At 40.0% G+C, this 20,239-nt stretch overlaps 1 long non-coding RNA gene across 1 annotated transcript in view; it reads left to right on the top strand.

Moving 5' to 3' along the window:
* LOC135284448 (uncharacterized) overlaps positions 1-15,430 on the top strand; it is a 53,596-nt gene extending 38,166 nt beyond the window's left edge. The window contains exon 4 of the long non-coding RNA XR_010349849.1: positions 15,107-15,430. This is a non-coding gene — a long non-coding RNA (uncharacterized LOC135284448). The remainder of the gene's footprint in view (positions 1-15,106) is intronic.
* Positions 15,431-20,239: the final 4,809 nt, after the last annotated feature.

The raw sequence follows: 20,239 nt of genomic DNA, 5'->3' as shown, positions 1-20,239 counted from the left end.
CTCAAAAGGCAATGGCTTTAATTCCATCTTTCTTACCAGAGTAGAATGTTTGAAGCAAAAGACTGCTGACAGTCCTCAAGTTTATAGTCTCCTTCTGAAGCCCTGGGAGACATGGCTTTATTTTGTTTTGCTTACTCAGGTGAGTAAACTCTTGCCATAAGCTCTTGGCAAGACCCAGCAGTGACAAGCAAAGGGTTAAGATGTTGTCAGAAATGGTATGGCTGAAGTCCCAGCACACTGAAATCCACCCCACTAATGGCAGGCTTTTGCTTTAATGTTAGCTTTACCTTAAAATCATTATGTAAAGGGTGAGAAAAACCTCTTCAGCCTGTAAAGCAAAAGGATTGGTTGGAAATGAAATCCAAGCCACTTTGGTAGGCTCTGATTCATCAAGTGCAAACAAGCCATTTGCCATCTGGTAATTACCTTGGGGACAGAGGTGTAAATCCCCACTCCCTAATCTTCCCCTCTTTAAGAAAACATTTTCTCCTAGGTGGTCCAGATGGCGAGGGGCCTTCAGACAATGCAGAGAGGTGACCAGTGATGGGCTGCTCCAGCGCAGCAGGAGGCCCTTGGGCTGGGGAGGCAGGGGAGGGAGAGAGGGAGGGAGGGAAGGATGGAGGCAGGGAGAGCTCTCCTTTGCGAATGGATTGTCAGATGGCTGACAAGCGCCACACAAGTCTGTGTGAGAAAGCTCTTCATGGCATCCCACACAGCCCTGCATGAAGCACCCGCATCCCTAGGCTGGTGGAGACAATTGTCAAGGATGAGTCTGAGTACAGGCAGAACCAAACAACAGGGTTGTTCTTTCTATCTTTCTGTGTTTATTTATGCATCTAAACTACGGCTGGAATGCCTCTTTGCAGTCATACTGATTAAATGACAGCTGTGTTGATCCTTACCTTCTAGGTTCAAAGAGAGTTGCCTTGTTTGATTTAGAAATCTAAGCTGAAGGGAAGAGAACTCAACCAGGCAGCTGAGCTGGCCCTCACAAGAAAGAAGAAACAACATTATTTTGGAGGCTGTTTAGTAATGATATCTGCAGTGCTTCCTTTTGAGAGGGAGACTCCTATTCCTGTGACTTTTAAAGCAGCCAGAAGCTAAATTGGGCCACTTGAAGAGGAAGGCTTCTGCTTCTCAGATTCTGACCTGGTTGCTCACTTAGTCCTTGGCAGATGTCAAAGAGCTCAGTATAGGTCTTGAGATTCCTTTCAATGACAGCTTACCCTGGGAGGCAGGGCTGCACCAAGGGGCTGCCTCCTGGATAGTGGAGTACTTCATGGGCTCTGGAAAAGAACCAAGGAAGCAAGTGGAGCAGGGACCACTTTTTAATTTTTTTTTCTCAATGCTCATATCCCTTGTACAGTCATGGCTTTAATTCCCAAATCCCATGTTTTCTGACCTGGAGGCAGTCACTAGGCATGCATCAAAGATGCATCATTGGCATGAACTAAACTGAACTACCAGGGAGGTAGATAAAAGTGGAGCTGCAGCCATCAGATGGGAAACCAAAGGTCCTTGACTTCACTAGGCTGTGGATCAGAAATTGTAAATGGCACAGCTTTCAGATAATTCCCCTTCTTCTAAAGGGCCTACGGTTGTAAAGAAGTGATTACATAACCTGCACCCACAGACAACCTTTGGATAACCTCCACACCTCCAGAGCTGCTGCACAAAATCACAAGTGGAAGAAACAAAACACCTCTGGGCCAGGAGAGCTCCATGGGAGCTACAAGAAGAACCTGGGAAAAAGATATTGAGTTTAGAATGATCTAAAAACAAAAGCTATTTTATTAGATGTAGCACTGGGAGGCAAATTTAAAAGTATTTAAAACTGTGTCTTCGACTTCCTGATTCTGCAATATTTCCCTTTTTCCTTTCAATTTCAGCAATTTGATGTAATGGCTGAGGGTTTTTGTTGTGTTTTGGGTTAATTTTGTTTTGTTTACTTGTTTTATTGGTTTTGGTTTTTGGTTTTGGGTTTTTTTCCCCCTCTGCTGTGATGTACTCAGAAAGAGTGGAATATTCCCAACCTGTATTAATTGAAATGGATTGTACCTTTGCTAAAATCAGTTCTTAAAAGTACCAAAGGAATTCAATTTTCTAAACCTAATTATGTTTTCTAAATATTTTGTCTTTTAAACAAAATGTCCTCACTATGTGTATAATGCTAAAGATAGAATAATCCTAATTAAAATTACTTAGGACCACTGCTATACTTCTGGTTAGGCATCAACATCTGAGTTGGGATGAACTAAGCCCCTAAGTGATAATCTTGCTATTGACTGAAATGTGTAAATGACTGAATTTTGACTATATTTTAAAAATCTTGTTGCTATGCCCATATCTTTTTAGATAAAAAAAAAATATATGGAATATAGCAAATATGAAGTATGTAAGAAAACCTCCTGGCTTTTCCCTTCTTCAAAAACATGTGAAAAAAATTTAGGCTGTTGCTGGAATTAAAACAATATTCAACAGTAAAGGGTTAAGAAAGCCTAATCAGAAAATGCTGAAATAAACTGTTAGAATTACTGAGAAATTTTTCCAATTGTTTTTGCCAAAAAAATTATATCTTGAGTTTAGCTGCAAAACCCTGTGCTTCAGTACTTGGCAAGTATGTTAGATGTCTTTAAAATTTGCCATAAATTCATTGTTGACGTGACAGCCTATTACAATAGCATGTGCCAAAATGGATTTTCCCTATGGAAAATCAGCCACTAATTTGGTTTCAACACTAGGTATTATTCTTCTCTCACAGTGTCTTTGGTTTTGACCTCTTCCAACATGGTTATTGATGTAACACTGGACACTTGGTGGGTTTACAGAAGGTGAATTTTAAACCATGGCATCAGGAGATGTTCCACCTTTACAGAACTCCAGTTTTGCCAATGGGAAGAGGTTATTTCCCCACTCTAGGCTGTAAAACTCTGATATACTATATTGTTATTTTCTGCTCAATTCAACCTAGTTTCCATGTGCTGTTTGAGGGCACAACTTTCTCTTTTTCAGTTTTTTACAGAATTCACACATTTGAATTTTAGGTCAAATATATTCTCCCTAACCTCACCATCTAGAATGTGATAATTACTAGTGAAGGTAATGGATTTTCATGAGAACTTTCAAACTTCAAGTACAAGAACTTTCCATTTATATTTCATCTGCCCTACAACCCAGTTTCCAGCAGTCAGCTATGAGCTCAGTGGTTCATGGTTCATGGCTCTAGACTTCTTCTTCCTATTCAGTTTAGTACTTTACAAAGCCCATACCTTTGGAAGTCCAAGAATGTGCATTTAGGAAACACTGAAGATGCATTACAGACAGTAATGCCATGCTTATCACTTGGTTTTTGAACAATCTTAATTTCCCTACATGATTTTTGCAACTCATTTACCCCTCTTTGAAGGATCACACAGTCTGAACTGAAAGGGGGGAACATGATCTTAACCTGAAGGCTTGTTAAACTGCACTGTGCTTATAAATGTTGTGGAATTCCTTTGTATTTACAGTAACTGTCAAAACAGATTTAATCCTTTAAGACTTCAAGATGTACATTTCTTTGCTGGTGTGCTGGGACATTTTAGTACTGGAAAATTATGTATATTTTCCATGTGCACTGTGGGCTTCTTAAAAGTGGGTAAAATCTTAGTGGGTAAAAATCTACTTATCTGGGGGATACTGTAAAGACTGAGAAGGCAGGAAAGAGAATGGGAATTCAGTGGTATGATAGACTCATGGCCCAGACATTGGGATATGGATTGAAATAAATATGGGCACTGAGAGTTAACAACTAAGTATCTGAGGCTTTCCCTGAGCTCAGAAGACTTTCTACTTTCTCTACATGTTGCTATAGCAGACTAAAAAAAAATCAGTGTGGGGATGACTGCATGGCTTTCAGAATGCTCATACCTGTCCAGCTTATTTTGGGACTTGCTTGTGATAGCAAATACCAAGGCATCTTCTAGAGCACAAGAGAAGTGGAACAAGCCTCATACAGAAACTGAAGTGTAGAAGGAAAATGTTATTGTGGTAAAAGGAAGCTGCAGGTTTTTAACATTGTTACTATTTGTGGATTAAGAACTATAGGATTGATTATACATTAAAAATCTTTAACTTTGCAAGGAAACATTGAAAGGGTTTATAAGTTTTCACTTAAATGAAAATAAGCACAAATGTGTAACTATTTGTGTTGATTTCATTCTGAAGATGATGCTGGATCTTGTGGGAGTCAGTGGGACTTTTGCCATTGACTCACACAACATAGATTTAGGATATGCAGTACATTTGCATTATAAAGTACTGTTATACAGGCTGTTATAATTAGAAGTGAGTTTAAAAGCTGGTATTTAACTTTGTGTTGCAAATTTCCAAAAGTCTCATATTGTCTGGAGCTGAGGTTTTGGTTTGGGCCCACCTCCAGGGCAGGGAGAGTCTGATTAGCTGTAGAGTCTCTCTGAGATCTTGGTCAGCGATATTTTCATATTTTTGTGGTTTAGATGATGTATGATGTAGTATGAAAGCAATACTTTTCACTCATTAATCATATTTCAGAAAATGGGAATCACATGACAAGTAGAAAACCAAAGTATGAAAATGAAGACAGGAATTATGGTAAGTGAGCCAGTGCAAAAACTTTTATTGGACCAAGAACCGCAATCAGAAAAAAAGATTTGTGCTGAAAATTTTCACAGACTTTTTTTCTTGTTTGGGTTGTTTTTTTAATCAGAGATTTCTATAAGTTATTAGTCTAAGAAACTTAGCAAAGTATTAGGTAATACTAAGAAAATAACATTTTGGTTCTAAAATCTTTGCAAAAAAAGCATATGCATACATAAATAAATTTCTTAAACAGTTGTTGATAAATTGTTCTGTTGAAGGTAACTATTATGTGGGGTTTTGTTTTTAGGGAATTAAGATCTGAAGTAAAATACATTCTGTTGAAGGACTTAAACGCTAAGTAACTGAAAGTGTGCCTCTACTTACCAGGCATAACTTGATTTTAAAGTTTTGGGATTTTTCTGGTAATGAAAGGATTAAAAGTAACATCCCACCACCACTGGTGACAGAAGCAGCTGCTACACGAGAGAAAGTAAGCTCTTGACTATTCTTTTATGTGTCTATTTCTGCAGTTAATCCTCCCCAGTTCTCATGAGTAGGAGTTCAGAGACTCCCCCATCCAGGAAAGGATGGATTTTAGCAGCCATAGATAGATTGAGGAAGTTTGAAGGGTTTCTTTTGAGGGTCCAGTTAGTGCTTTTAGGCTCCACAGCACTCCTTGGTAGGAATCTGTGCTTGTGCTCAAGGTAAAAGTTGCTTTCTTTGGGTTGTTAAGCCTGGTGCTTGCTGGCTTCCTTAGGCACCCTGAAGTGATTGCACTGTGGCAAATGAGCAGTATCTTCTTCCTCTTGGATGTTATAAACCCTTATTCATAGTCAAGTCTGCTGTCAGACAAGTGTTAGCTCAGAATCCAGCACCTCTGTGATGCTTGCGAGAGAAAATCTTCACGTATCTGCAGGGGCATGGGGCTGTGATGCCCAAGTTTCACAGCCCATGTGGAAAGAAACCTGCAGGTATGTAGCAGAATTTACTCTGGGAAACTTGGGAGCTTATTTCCATTTTCTACGTAAAATATGCTGTGGCATTCACATTTTCTGAAAAATCCCTTCACCCAGAACTTTCTGCCTGGGAAGCTGAGAAGCCTCAGAGAAAAAAGAAAACAATTTTATCTCATTTTCTTCTCCTGTGTTTTGCCCCTTTGGTATGTGGTTGGAGATTGTTTATCAACAGGTGGTTGTTTCATTGGGTTTCTGATGTGAATTGTTTTGACTTATTGGCCAATGAGGGTCAAGCTGTGTCAGGATTTTGGAGAGAGTAATGAGTTTTCATTATTATCTTTTTAGCCTTCTGTAAGTATTTTTCTGTATTCTTTAGTATAGTATAGTATAGTATTCTTTAATATATAGTATCATAAAATAATAAATTAGCCTTCTGAGAACATGGAGTCAGATTCATCATTCCTTCCTTTGTCCGGGCACCCTGCAAATACAATAATATGCAGCTTTGGAAAAGCCAATTTTAGGAAAACAGGCCTAAACTATGAGTATTAGCACAGTGACAGGTTTTGTGTTGTTTTGTAATTACAGCAAAAGCTATGTTTTCCAATGGTGAGTGTTGCCTTTCTTCAATTTCCTTCTCATTACTTGTGAACAATAAAAACTCCACTAAACCTAAAAAAAAAAAAATAAAGAAAAAAAAAAAAAGAAAAGAGGGAAGGAGTCACTGCGAGGTTCCTGAAGGTTGGGAGAAAACAACTTCTGGTGATGTAGTGGGTGGAAAGCCTGGGTAGGAACTGAAATACTGCACTCCCTGAGAAATGATGGAGAACAAAGGAAGCCTTAAATGGAAGGAGGAACTCTGTGTGTGTGTGCACTTGTGTATGTGCAAAACAAACCCCAGAGCTCCAGGATGATTTATTTATTTGCAAACACTGCTCATTAGGAGAGCCTCCTGAGATGCCCATCTCATCTTCCTGGGGGTCTCCACCCTGCTTGTAAAACGAAGAATGATGCATAAGGCTGTAAAATGAAGAAATAAATTTCTTTGCAAAACAAAGCCTAGCCAGGGTGCCTCATTGCAAGACATGCTCCTGGCACAGCCACAAGGACTGTAGTCACCAGGAGTGTGGACAACTTGTTAGGCAATAGAAGGAACCTTGAAGTGCTAGCATGCAGTGGTAGATAACATTTGCTTAATAAGCAGTTGAGGTGTAACTATTATGGCTATACTGCAGAAAAATAAGTCTTAAATCCTGTGTGTTCTGTCACTTGATGGGTCAATGGTCAAAGTGAATTTAAGTTTCAAGGATGCACACATTAACACACATGTACAGCTGTGCTCAAACTAAAAACTTGTATGTTAATTTTTGCTGTGTTGTAGCAATGGAGTGTTGTTGTTGTGAGTTCCATGAGAAAAATCAATGAATTTTAGAACTTGATTTTAATGTTTTTATGTTTAAACACTTTTCGATGTTTTAATCCAAACATCTGGCTAGAGTGATCAATCAACCGATTTCATCATCACATTTCTGTTTTTAAAGTATAATTGCCAAACTCACTTTTACAATTATTGCATGCTGGGCAGTTTTGCCTTGCAAAATTAAAGCTATCCTCATCCCTTAGGATAGGCAAGCACTTACAACACTTCCTAAAGCTGTGCCATGAAGAAATGCTGTCAAACATCAAAATTGGCCCCAAATTTTTGTCTTGCAAGGGAAACTGCATTCAAGTATAATTTGGATACCTATACAAAAAAAAAAAAATTGCATCAAATATCCTTTGGATTTTATGAGTCTGAAATCCCATTATTCCTCGAGGTAGGCTATTGCAGCAATGTGTTTATATAAAAACATACAGTTATTCTTTCACAAGGATGCTTACTATATTTTTTCAGTGATTCCTTTCCAAAACAATTTCAGCAGTTATGAATATCTGGCCTGAAGTTGTCTTCATGTAACAGCTGTACTTTGCACTACTACAGACTGGCTCCAGGGAAACCACTGTGGTCTTTCATTCCCAAGGCTTTAAGGCTCAATTGATATGATAGACCACAATGACTTGGAATGAGGATTATGGGCTGTCAGTAAATAGCATGGTATTATGTATGTACCATAATACAGTTACTATGATTTTTAAAGACATATTCCTGGAAGCCTCAGTCATTTGTGTAATAATAACTGACCCCATGATAATTTATGTGTAAAAATGCTTTGGGAATGCAAACGGGAATTGCATCAGTACAGGTTGGAGATACAGAACATCAGGAAGCAGAAGTTGCATGAATCTTAATGGTTCCCTATGCATTTTATTCTGAGCCTGCCTCTGTTTTCTTAACAGCACAATTCTGTAGCCCCCCAGAAATTCAGGTTATGAATAAATAAGGGCAGGGTGCATGCAAAAATGAATTGCCAGAGCTTCTTTTGCTCTCAATTTTCCTTCACCCTTGAGAAAAATGTGACTAAAGCAATTTTAATCTTATAATCTTATCTTACTCATGTTTCTATTGCTTTTCTTTGGCTTTCATGCTGAACATAAGAAGGAACTTAATTCCAGGTGATTTTTTCCCAAATTTCCACTTAGAGAAGTAAGAAACAAAACTGTATGTGGCAGATGGTGGCTTAGTAAGATTTAAGAACAGTAGAGGGAAGGTTAAGATTCTTAGAACAAGCAGAAGCTCTAGGGCATTATGTTTCATTTGTAACATTCATGTATATTGCTCATATATTTTTGAGAGTGATCTCCTGGCTCATTGACACTTGTAATTTTCTGACGTTAGTTTTTAAGGATGCTTTCCTCCATAAGATGGGAAATGTCTGTTGATGTACCACAAGGGTTCTTTACAGAGAGGGTATGAAACAATAGAAGAGATGTTAGGAAAAAGGAAGCTTCAGCCATTCTTTTCCCTGTTCAAAGAAAGAATGGACAGGAGATCTGGCTTGTTTAGCGGAAAAAAAAGAAAATAAGGAAGGAGAATTCAAAATAGAAAATAATTGTACTTTTGAATGAAAGCGGGATTTTGGCTGGAGCCATAATCAGAAGGCAAGTTCACTACCAAGCACTAGCAAAGGAACCTTTCTTATTTTCTTAAGCACACTGGCTCTTATTTCCTTCTATGGTCAGAAAGAAACAGTGTTTGCAGAGTCTTGTGGCTGAGTTTCCATAAACAGAAAGAACAAATAATTTTTTTCAACCTACATAAATTTTTGTGTAGGAAGAAACAAATCTAGAAAATAGGGTATGATGTGCAAATGAGAGCTCAGCATTTAACTGTGCCTTGTCTGCAACCCTCTGCCCAGCACTGGGTGAAAATATGGATGTTTCTGCCCTCAGTAGAGATCTGTATAGAAAAGAGGTCAACCTCACATCTCAGCTCTTAACAGGCTCTTAGACATGCAAACAATCTGAAGGACTAGAAAGCTAAACTCCCCACACTCAGCTACAGTTCAGCCAGAGAGAATGGCTCTCCACGTGATTTATGTGACATTGTGTGTGGTAATTGAGTGTGTTAATGTATTTTTTCACTCCATATTTATTGCCTGGCTAGACTTCCCTTGTTCTGACCATGTGCTCTTTTCTGACAGATCAGGAAAGTCATAATAAGCAACTGCTCCTTTTCTACAAACACTCTTGCATTTGGAGCCTTGCAAGGTTAATCTTCTCTCTATTTCTCTTCCCATGGAACAATGCCGTGGAAGAGGCCAGGCTGACAGTCAGAAATTGTGGCCCATTTTAAAGATGATGGAGCACAGAGTGAAATGTTCATCCTCTTTATCCTCTTTCATAGAAAACTCTTATTTGTTTTCCATAGCTGAAAATGGATGTAAATCAAAAGCTGGTGCTGTGTTAGGCTAAGTTGTTTCTCTGTGGAGAAGCAGCTAATGGAAACAGAGAACTGAAAAAAACCCCAAAAAAACAACAAAAAAACCACCCCAAAACAGCTGAGCCTTCAGCGACACAGCCACAGTAAATGCAATCAATAGAAAGGACAAGGCTGTAAACAATGATAGTCTTTGCTAAACAAATCATACTCTGAATGATACTTCATGTGGTAAAGGCTGGGCCTTGTGTTGTGTACTATAGATTTAGGCTTGATCTCCTATGATAGATTGTGGCACTAAATCTTCTTCTGAGGTTATCTTGAAATATTTGGCTGTGCCTAAATTGTGCTTAACCTGAAAGCAGAGCTGCTGTGCAGTGGTATCTTACCGCCATAGTATCAGCACAGTAAAAAATAAAGATGCAGTAAAGTAACTCAGTGCAATCAGTCAGACTGATCAAAATCTATTGATAAATATGCACCCATTCTTCTATATGCATGGAAGTCTGCTCACATGTAGGTGTTATCTCCTCCCCAAAGCCCCAGTGCCCCATCTTATCTACCATTAGATGCTACCAGTGTAAGGTGCCTTTGTGGGATGGAGGCAGTGTTTCTTGCCTATAATCACCACACTTAAAATACATTGTGAGGACACATGTTCCATTTGGGAACAGCAGAGGTGAACTCATCAAGGCCTGTGGGTCACAGTTGCTGTTTCTTTGGGTGTACATTTATCACCCAGAAGGAGCTCTGTGGGCAGGTTTCTTCTCAGTATAAAAGTAGGTAGAGTTTGGTGTGTCTTTGTAAGTGAAGTGTCCAACTACTGTTATAGGAGACTGAAATCAGGAGTCAGATGCTTCTAGGGGTTCTAAGCATACCTGAGATGTCCAGGGTACTCTTGGTGTATGGCTGGTACCCTGGATAGACACTTATGTGTTCATCAGCCCTGTGTGGGTGTCTCAGACACTCTGGACAACTCCAGTGGCACCAGGTACTGCTGCTTGGGCAACTGAATCACCAACTGACTCAATTCTGTCATTAAACTTCCATTCAGCTATCAGCCAGTAGCTGCCTCTTGCTGCTAAGGTGAGCTGTTCTCTAAACTGACTCAGTTGTTTCAGGCATTCTGTACCATTTAACATGACCTTGGGCATCCTGAATTTCTCTGGCTGTATCTGTTGCTCCAAGGAAGTAGGAGTCTCCTATAAACTTTGTGTTGACTCTCCAAGCCCACATGGGCCCAGATATAGGTGCCTGTGATGGCAGAAATCCCCAGTGTTTAGGTAACTGTAGTGATACCTCTTTCTCTCTGTAATGGAATTTCTGCCTCACAAGTAGGTATCTGTATTCAGATATCTGGGGTCTTATTTTGAGCTGCAACTTGTTTCATTTTCCCAACATATGCTGTTTTTCAATCTGAAGCACATGGTAATCTGTAGATTGGTCCTGACAGGTCTGCAAAAGATGACTTAGTAAGTATATGTATGCCAGACAGGTGAGCAGATATGTGAAATTTTGAAATTCTTTACATTGACACTGGAGATTGAGTAGGGCTCACATGTTGAAGTGCTTACAAAATTTGTGTTGAAATTTTAGACACCAAACTGTGTGGGTGTGCATGCTGTAGCCCTTTCCTTGACAAATTTTTGAAGACAGAGGTTTTGGCAGCATGGAACTGTTTTGCTAGACTTAACTAAACACAAATAGTTATAAGTGATAACATCAGAAACACCATACTCTTTAGACCAATGGTCATTCTACTCTAGTGTTTAATTGCCATCAGTGGCAAAGAAGATGGTTTATTAGGAAAGCATTTAAGTCTAGTCCTTTTAATATCCTGGTTAGTCTTTTTAGCTTCATTTTATGGACCTGATTTCTATAAATTTGTCTATTGCCTTTGTCAAGTTAGTATTACAGTCTGTACCAAAATGGCTGAAATCCATTTATTTACACATTGCAGTCAGCTGGCACCTTAACAATCATGTGTGTAGATATTATTTACTAGTATTTAAAATTCATATTTCCAGTGTGTCTTCTGACCTCTAGATGGTCACAGACTTAGGGTGCCAGGCTCTGTAAGACGCTGGACTGCCCATAATCTGTCTGTTGGGCAAGGGTTTGCTGTTTTTCATGTTCCAGGAAAAGAATAATATTTAAAGGGAATGTTATCTTTGTGATTTGGAATATTTTTTCCCCCATGATAAAGGAAAAAACATGAATGCTTTTATTTTAAAAACATTTGAGTGGAACCTTTGTTAATGTTGTGAAACAGTGGTAACTCTGAGTCACAAAGCACTTAGCTGAGATACTATACAACTTGCAATTTGTATCAAGTCCCTCCTTCTGTTTTCATTTTTGTCTGCACCCATTTTTCATGTTGACTTGACAGGGTCAGGATGTAGTCTTAGAAATGGAGCATTTATCTTGCAATGATAAAGTTTATGCCTTTAATGTTACCTTTCAAATGTAACAGAAGTGGGACAAATTGTCTGGGTTGTTTCAGGGTTTATTTGTTGGACTGCTTTCTGGTTATGAGCATTCCCTATTTATTTCACACAGCTACTGAATTCCTATTCATTAAAGCTATTTAGTCAGCTATTTATTTCAACAGGACCAGACACCTGCTGAGAATTATGCATGTGCTCAGATGTTCTTCTGAATCAGTCTTTGCTTGGAGATCTGTCAGGGACGACCTTTGGGGGTTACTGAAAGTGACTTATGATTATATCTAAGTCAGATCCCTATGTATTCATGTACTACACTATGTAAGGAAAGTTAGGACTATGTATGTCCTGGCTGGCTGTCTGCATCCCTGGTATTTGGCCATAAAAACTTGTTCAAAGCAGAGTCCTCTCTACCCTCATATTTTTATAGTTACCCCTACCTGCTGCATTTTTTGAGTTTTCTTTGCTTGGTCTAGGAGGTCAAGACTAGCAGAATCTCACAACATCCAGCCAAAACCCATGGTAAGTTTTGGGAACAAATTGATGTGTTCTTCCTTTTTCTCATTTCAGCTTAATAAAATCTTCCCTTGTGCAAATTCTCAGCGAACGAAAAATTGACATTTTCCAGATGATGCAGGGATAAAAACTGGGGATCTATTTCTTCTTTTTAGATAAAAAAAACTCATTTAAAGCCAGCCTGAAATTTTGCCAGCAGGAGCTGGACTCACACAGATTTGTCTGAGTGAAATGGGCAGTGGGAGGAGAAATGGAACCATGCCCCAGAGAGGCAACCTGAAGGGGCACATTTTGAAAGAAGAGCCTGTTCCTCTAGTCAAAACTGAGAGGTGGTGAGTGTGGTTTCACACACTCTGTATGCAGCAGAGCATCTGAAGGGCCTGCTCAGGTATCTTGCTGAACTGGTACCTACACTGATGTCTTTGAAGGAAGAGCTTGTGATCAACAAAATTCTATGGTGCTGAAATATGACTCTTCCAGTCAATGTGCCTCCTGCCTCCACATGTCCACGTGAATCTGTGCACAAGGCTCATGGGGTGACAGCTCCCAGATGAAGCTGATGTATCAGTCTTAACTTGAACACGGCCTTTTCTCTCCTTTTTCTTGCAGAGGGTAAAGGATGTGACCTTATCTTGGGCACTCCCTGACTCCTGTCAGTTGGTGTCACAGTTGGAATGTTATTTCAATCCAATTTCTTTTATCTGAAAGTATTTATGTGAGCAGATAAAGCATTAAGCCTTTATCCTAAAGTGCCCTGCTCCACTTTAGTGCTCCAGATAGCATTGACTTGTGCTGGAGCTGCCACTCAGTGGACAGGAAATCAGTTCTCTCCCCCATTCTCTACTTGATCTTTCATGGTGGATAATGGGGATGTGTGTGTGATGCTACTGACAGACCTCAGGATGCACTCCATTAAGAGGTTAAAGGGAATCTCATGACTGTAGGAATCTGCTTTTTCTCCCCTTGCTGTAGTTGTATTTATTTGAGGTGGGGAGAAGAGTGGGACAGTTCAGACGTGTTTTCTCTGACTTGAAATCTGAGTTTAAAAGCCAGCAGGTCTCCTCTCACTCTTCTCATCTCTCCTAAAGAGCTTTCTCAAACAGGCCTGTCAATGTAGCTAAGAGAAAGTACTGTTCAGCATGTTCTCTCAAGATTGTTCTATCAAGAACTGTCTTGAAGTGGAATACATGAGATTTATGGATTTGAAATGCAAAAACCATGAGCTGAAATGCAGGCAAGAGCTTTCTAAGACTGACAGAGCCATTTTTAGGAACAAGCAGGAGAGCTGGGAATGGAGTGAAGCTGAGGCTGGAAGAAGGGGAGCAGGGAGAAAGATGTTTTTAGTTTTGCTTTTGTTTCCCACCGTCCTACCCTATTTTTAAATTGACAATGTATCAAACTATTTTTCCCCAAATTGAGCCAGGTTGAAAAAAAAAATTAATGTGACAGTAATTGGTAAATGATCTCCCTGTCCTTATCTCAAACCATGGGATTTTTAATCTTTAAATCTTCTCCTGCTCTGCTGAGGAGGGGAAGGTAGAGGGAGCTGAGGGCTGGGTGGCCCCTGGAAGTCAGCTGCAGCTGAACCACCACAGCCATCCATGCACTCCCTGAGGTTAGTGCTAGCAATCTCCATAAGAAGTTCTGGCAAGTTAATTCAGATTTGTGGACTGGGAGATGAGAGATTAAATTAGGTTAAATTGGAGAAACATCTAGATGTTGTTTTAATGAGTTATAAAGAATGGTATTTTGATAACTGAAAAAGTTTCCTACTTACCAGCTTTGAATATTATACTCAGTCTTGAATATCTCAGCCTTGAATTTTTCTTCCAAAGAGTTAACAAGCACAGCTCTTATTACTAATGCTGTGTAAAGAACAAAGAGCCACTTAAGGGACACTCCTGTTTTATGGCCAAAACTAGAATAACTGGAGCTGAACTGAAGAAGTTTATTCAGTTGGAGTGGAAATAAATCTGGAATAATCCAGACCACATAGGCCATACATGTCAGCCATTGTCCAAAGGTGCTGCAGTGCAGCTGGGTAACTCCTCTTGGTGCAGAAACACAAATTCTGTAGTAATGGCAGGTTACAGGGGTGGGATTTAGCTCACCTGCCTTGAAACCCTGGCATGTTTCAAGGAGCCGTCTGAGCTCGTTGCTTAGAGGCCTTTTATAGTCAGTGGGAGAAATAGATACTTCTGAAGTTTAATTTATCCAGGGTACTTCCCACTTTTCTGCTGGGTTGAGCCTAATGGAGATGGAGAAGTCTGCCTGAGGGTGCCTCAGGCACCTTTGGCCAGAGAAATCCCTACTCTGAGGACTGAGGCAACAGTGTGCATTGGATACAGCAAAAGTAGGGAGAGACAAGATAAAATGGTCATGGAAAATGGCACTGAGATTCCTTTCCATGAGTTGAAAATTTAATTTTTGGGCTTGCCATTTTTAGGCATTATTTCCATTTCAAAATAAACATATATAGAAAGAGATTTATAAAAGGAGTGAAATAGCCTGAAAATAAAATAAGGTTCTATTTTAGGTTGAGAAATTATTTTCATTTAGTCCAAAGTTCACTTTTCTAATTTTATTTCTCCTAATAACAATAAAATAGTATTTGGGCTGAGCCACACTGAGGTGATTGTTTGGGCTTAATCACCACACCAAATAGAAAAAAATGTCCCAAATTTTTCTTGCTTTTAGGCATTAATTTTCCTATTGCTGCAGGAAATAGCTGTTATTAAAATTGTAATATCTTCTTTTCTGCTTTTGCTTCTCAGGATAAACGGATTGCCATACTGGGGACTCAATCTTCATGCAATATCCTCAATGCCTCCTTTTTGCCCCAGTTCTTGTGTAGATGTTTTAATTGTCACACAGGAGCCCCTAAAACTTCACAACTGAGAGAAAAGGATGAAGCTCTGGAAGGATTGTTAAGAGTTGAGATCAGCTGATGACAGCAACTTTTCCCTGGATTTTCCTATGGCATGGAAATAGAGATGTAGTGTGAGTAGCTGTCCTTGACATATTTTGAATCCTGCTGGCTTTCAGTACAAAAAGCAATACTTTGGTGGTATAAGTAAAATAAAATTTGCCAAAAATTATTTTGGTGATGCCTTATGAAATTAAATGGAAGAATCCTTCATCAAGAATTTTTAAAATAAACAAATTAAACCCTGATATGAAGATATGGTTTATCTTTGGAGGGGAAATATTTTTTTATCTTTTTTTTAGAGTTGCGTTTTCTGGAAAACATTTTTTTTTCATAAATTCCATTTCCTGGAGGGAAAAAAAAAAGTTTTTGGGGTTATTTCCAAACCCAGAAATACATTGATTTAGGAATTCTTCTTTGTTGTCTTGTCAGATTTTGTAGCTGAAATGCATAGTTTTCCCTTTCTTTTTGAGCTGAGCTCCCCTGCTGGGCTCTCTCTTTCCTCACCCCTCACTGGAAGGTCTGTGGCGTTGCCTCCCTGAATCTGAAGAAGGGAGGGGAGAAAGCAGGTCACTGTGAGTGATGGAGGCTGTTTGCATGAAGAAAAATGTGTCATTAAAAGAAACTCATAGGATAAGGATCGAGCTGCATCAAGATTGCTTATGTAAATAAATATTTGTTCTTCACCAAAGTATTTAATTTTTTAATCACTATGTCAGAAGTATGCATTTTTCCCTTTTTTCTCTAGCTCTATTTTTAGGTCATCATTCATAACAGGAACTTCTGCACTTTCAGTAATGGGGAAGGCAGCACAGCTCTTTCTGGGGCTGAGCAGGAGTCTGTAAAAGATTATTCCTGTCACACCTCAACACTGGCTCCTTCTGCAGTAATGAAGTGGTGAACATCCTTCACTTTTTTCTGTGAAAAAAAAGTGGAATAACAAGGGTTCTTAAAACTCCACAGACCTTTTGAGGTGTATACTGAACTCTGTGAGTCAGTCAGGGCAGCCTTATCTGCATCAGTCATTGATATCTCTCAGAAACATATTTTGTAGGAAACAGGCCAGGGCCAATCCACTACAGCTTGTGATGGCCAGCCAGAATTCATCTCAACACTGAGAAGCCCAAGGAGCATCTTAATGCCAGATCTTAGCTCCTTAGAAACATCAGATGTTTTGCATTGACATGGAACAAATTCTATGATTCAGACAAATAATTTTAAAAATCCAAGTCTATTTCTGAATTAGTTAAAACTGTGAATTTATCTGCTCTTCATGTTTGTTAATTTAGGAAGACTTTGGGAGAGAGGAATAGTTTCCTTCAAGTCCTTCTGACTTCTAAATCCAGGTAGAGGGATCAAGGATCAGCTCTTTATTATAGTCCTAGTTGTTCTACAATTAATAAATGTCCTTAGCAAACACTATAATTTTTTCATTGGGAAACTAGTTATATTTGTTGATAACCAAAGAGGTTTGCCAAGAACTTCTATGTTTTACTCTTTTCTAATTAAGAAAATTAGGGTGTGCTGTTTCTACATGACTGAAATCAAGACCATTCAATACATTATGTATCTACTTTCCTGTTTCTCACTAGTAGGACGATTCTTATAGATGCTTTTGACTGTATTATTCATTATCTACCAGTTGCTTTTTCAGCATTTTATAACAGTTTGACAGACTAAACAGCTGTTTAAGTACAAGTATATATTTTTCTTGGTCTTTGTTCAGAGTTGCTTTAGCTCTTGTGAAGAACTGATTTCCAGCTGGGAGCCAAAGCAGTTTGAAATGTCTGCAGCAGACAGCTGAGGATACAGTTTAATTAGCCTACTTTGATCTCTTCTATGGTGGCTGATGATTTACTACAGCTTGCAGCATGGTGAGGCAATTATATTCATGGTCATTATGACAGCATCCTTTGAGCCAGAGTTATCGTAGAAGTAAAATTAATTATAATGGGATTTGGTGGGGCCCAGAAGCCAAGATAAAGTAATGTTATACTCAGGATACTGCAATAAAGGAGGACTTCATAATCAAAATATTGGGTAAAACTTTGGCCTGGATGAGGTTAATAGCAAATCTCTTTGTAACTTTAGAGAGGAATTCACTTGAAGGCTGTGCCATACATAGAGCAACTTGGGCAATTTTCTGGAAGATCTTAACTATGTGCTCTTGCTTGGGCTGACACCATTGTCAGCCCAGGATATGGTAGCAGTACTGTTTTTCATTGCCTTCAGAATTATATTTTTTTATGGAAACACAGAGGAAAATTTTACAGAACACAGGTACATTGATAACTTGAGCATTTTTCTTTCTTTGACCCTTGTTTTTACTGACAGGACTTCTAGATTATTGTCAATCCTACTGCTGAACCAGACTTTAGGGGAGGACCTTTCCTGACAGCTGTTGTCCTACCCCACCTGCCCAGGACCACTCTCCATGATGTGGTGCAGTCTCACTGTTTCACAGGCATTTCGGGTCCATGAATCACAGTGTTCAGTTTATAGATGGCAGCAAGTTCAGGGGAAAGCAATGTCAAACTGCAAGACATCATGCAAATTTCAGATGCTAAAGTGCTGAAGAAGTGGGGACTTATCCTCCAAAGTCCAGCTTTGGGGAAATTACTGAAATGAATGGGCTAGATAAGCCCATAAAGAGGACCATTACAGAGATTTTTCTCAGGATGTTTATATATATTCATATAAAAATAATATTATTTTTGCAAGTAATCAAATACTATGCCTTCTGTGGGGAAGGAGAAACGAGCAAGGGAGGCTGGAAGTGGGAGCTGACCAGCAGGCTGCTCTGCAGTCACATGTAGGTGAATACTCACCTCTCAACCCAAGGGAAAGAAGATGTGATTTAGTACAATTCTTGGCTTTGGTTTGTTTCTTGTTTCAACCAGCCTTTCTACAGATTTCTCCACTAAAACAGGTTGCTGCTGAGTGCAGATCTTGCCTTGATGGCTGTGGCCTGCTGTGTCCTCTCTGCCTGGGCACTGGCGTGTTGACACAAACCTCAGTGTCCTGCAGCTTTTGCTGCAGTTGGACACGGCTATTTCTGTCCCTGTCCCCACAAGCTCTGCCAGCACCTCTCAGCAGAAGTGCTGGGCATGGGGAGGAGGGTTTGCTCTCCTCCCTGCCTCCCACCTGCTGCTTATCAGCTGTCAGCTGCCCAGGATGAGCCATTGCCTCTTCCACTTTGGAAGGGAACTGCCCTCACTGACCATGCTGTTTTCCCAGGACCTGCTGTGTTTTATTGCTTCTCATGCTACTCTCTCCTCTTAGTTGCTGATAGCAGGTGGCTTAGCAGGGTTTAAGGCCAAAGATGAAAGGGCCATAAGGAGTGAAATGCAGGAGTCCCACTGCCTCACTGCTTGGGCAGTGGGGTGGCAAGCTTTCCTCTCCCACTGTCCGGGCTGGACAGCTATATTGCAGATTTTGTGGCTTTGCCCATTCGTAGTGCTTCATTCAGAACAAGTGAAAATATCAAAGCTTCTGCCTTTGACTGCTTTCAATTAGATGCCTGAGAGGAATCCTTTGTCTTCAACATTTCAGAGCACATGAGCAGTCATGGGTTAAAACCTCCCCAGGCAGACAGGAGCTTGGAGAGCCGCCCCAGTCAGTGACCCTCGATAATGAGGTCACTGGGAGATTTCAGAGCCATGTGTTTGTCTCTGCCCAGGTGCTTTGAGGATGTGTAGACATGTGTCAAGGATATGTCAAAGCTCATGGACACTTCTACAAAGCTCAAGCCTTTCCAAAGTGACCCACTTACGGGACACTGCCCTTGCATCTGTGAGAGCGGGCCTCAGTGCGGCAGCTCAGACCAGGCTCCTGAAATTATTTTATTTACAGCTTGTATCTTTCCTGATGAGTGTTAAAGAGAAATATTACTGCATTCCTTCCATGGCTCTTGTCTTTTAAAGGACATAATTAAAAAAATATTATTATTATTATTATTGTTGTTGTTATGGGAGTTGGTTTTTTAAATTTTTTTTTTATTGTGGTTTCTGGTAACTCCTGGTGTCTGTGGCCAACATTTATCTTTTTTCCTATCAGCTGTTGGTACAGATGAGTTGCTGTTGCAGTACAGTTACACTGCATTGCTTTGTGGGATTGCCCTCTTGTTTTCTTTGGATTTTACTTTTGCCAGACTTTAAAATGAGAGGAGTCTTCTGTGCACAAGGGCTGGCATTCCTGTTTTGAGGGTATTAGATACAATTTAAATGAATCTTGTGATGTGGAAAAAGGGAGCTCAGGGCACTCTACAAAAAGTTGTAGGATGCAAGTGTAAGATTCACCCAAATGTCTCCATCACTTTGGGCTGAGCACCTAAATAGACAGGATTTTCAATGTACCCAAAACCTGACTCCTGCTGCTTATAACACATCTTGTGAAACCACATCTATGGTGCTTCAGTTCTTAGACAGGATTCAAGTCCTGTGCTCCATACCGGAGTGGAGGGGGGGATTTACATATTGCCCTTAATTTAATGCCTCCTATCAGCTTTTGACATGCCTAGATATCCAGCCTTGTAGGGGCTGCCTGAGTGCTCAGCACTGATTTTGGGTGTCACTCTAGGCACTGTCCTCTGGCAGTGTGGCAAGAGGACAAGACAGCTTGCCCAGCTTGGACTCAGGATCAGTGGTACTTAACTGGGTTTGAAGCCCTTCCCCTTTACAAACAGAAGAATCTGAAGGAGCTTCAGCAGGGTAAAACTGCAGTTTTACAAAGTTAGCAAGTATCTTGCCAGCCTTGCCTGGAGGGGAATAAGGACTATCATCATTTCCGTAAACAGCCCCTGCTCCTGCCCTGCTCCAGTGACAGCTCTCATTTTTCAAGCTCCTCGGAGACAGGGTGTCCCTCAGTGTCCTCCCCCCACTATTTGAAAGCCAGAGATCTCCCTCCTTCTGCTCTGTCTCTTTTGCAGCTGGTAACTTTTGCAAGACCCTTGCAGATCCCTATTTTCTGAACCTACTGCCAA

This window comes from Passer domesticus, chromosome 1 (genome assembly GCF_036417665.1).
Source record: "Passer domesticus isolate bPasDom1 chromosome 1, bPasDom1.hap1, whole genome shotgun sequence".
NCBI lineage: Eukaryota > Metazoa > Chordata > Aves > Passeriformes > Passeridae > Passer > Passer domesticus.
Note: the sequence above shows the minus strand (reverse complement) of the source record. Positions and strands in the feature narration are given on the sequence as shown.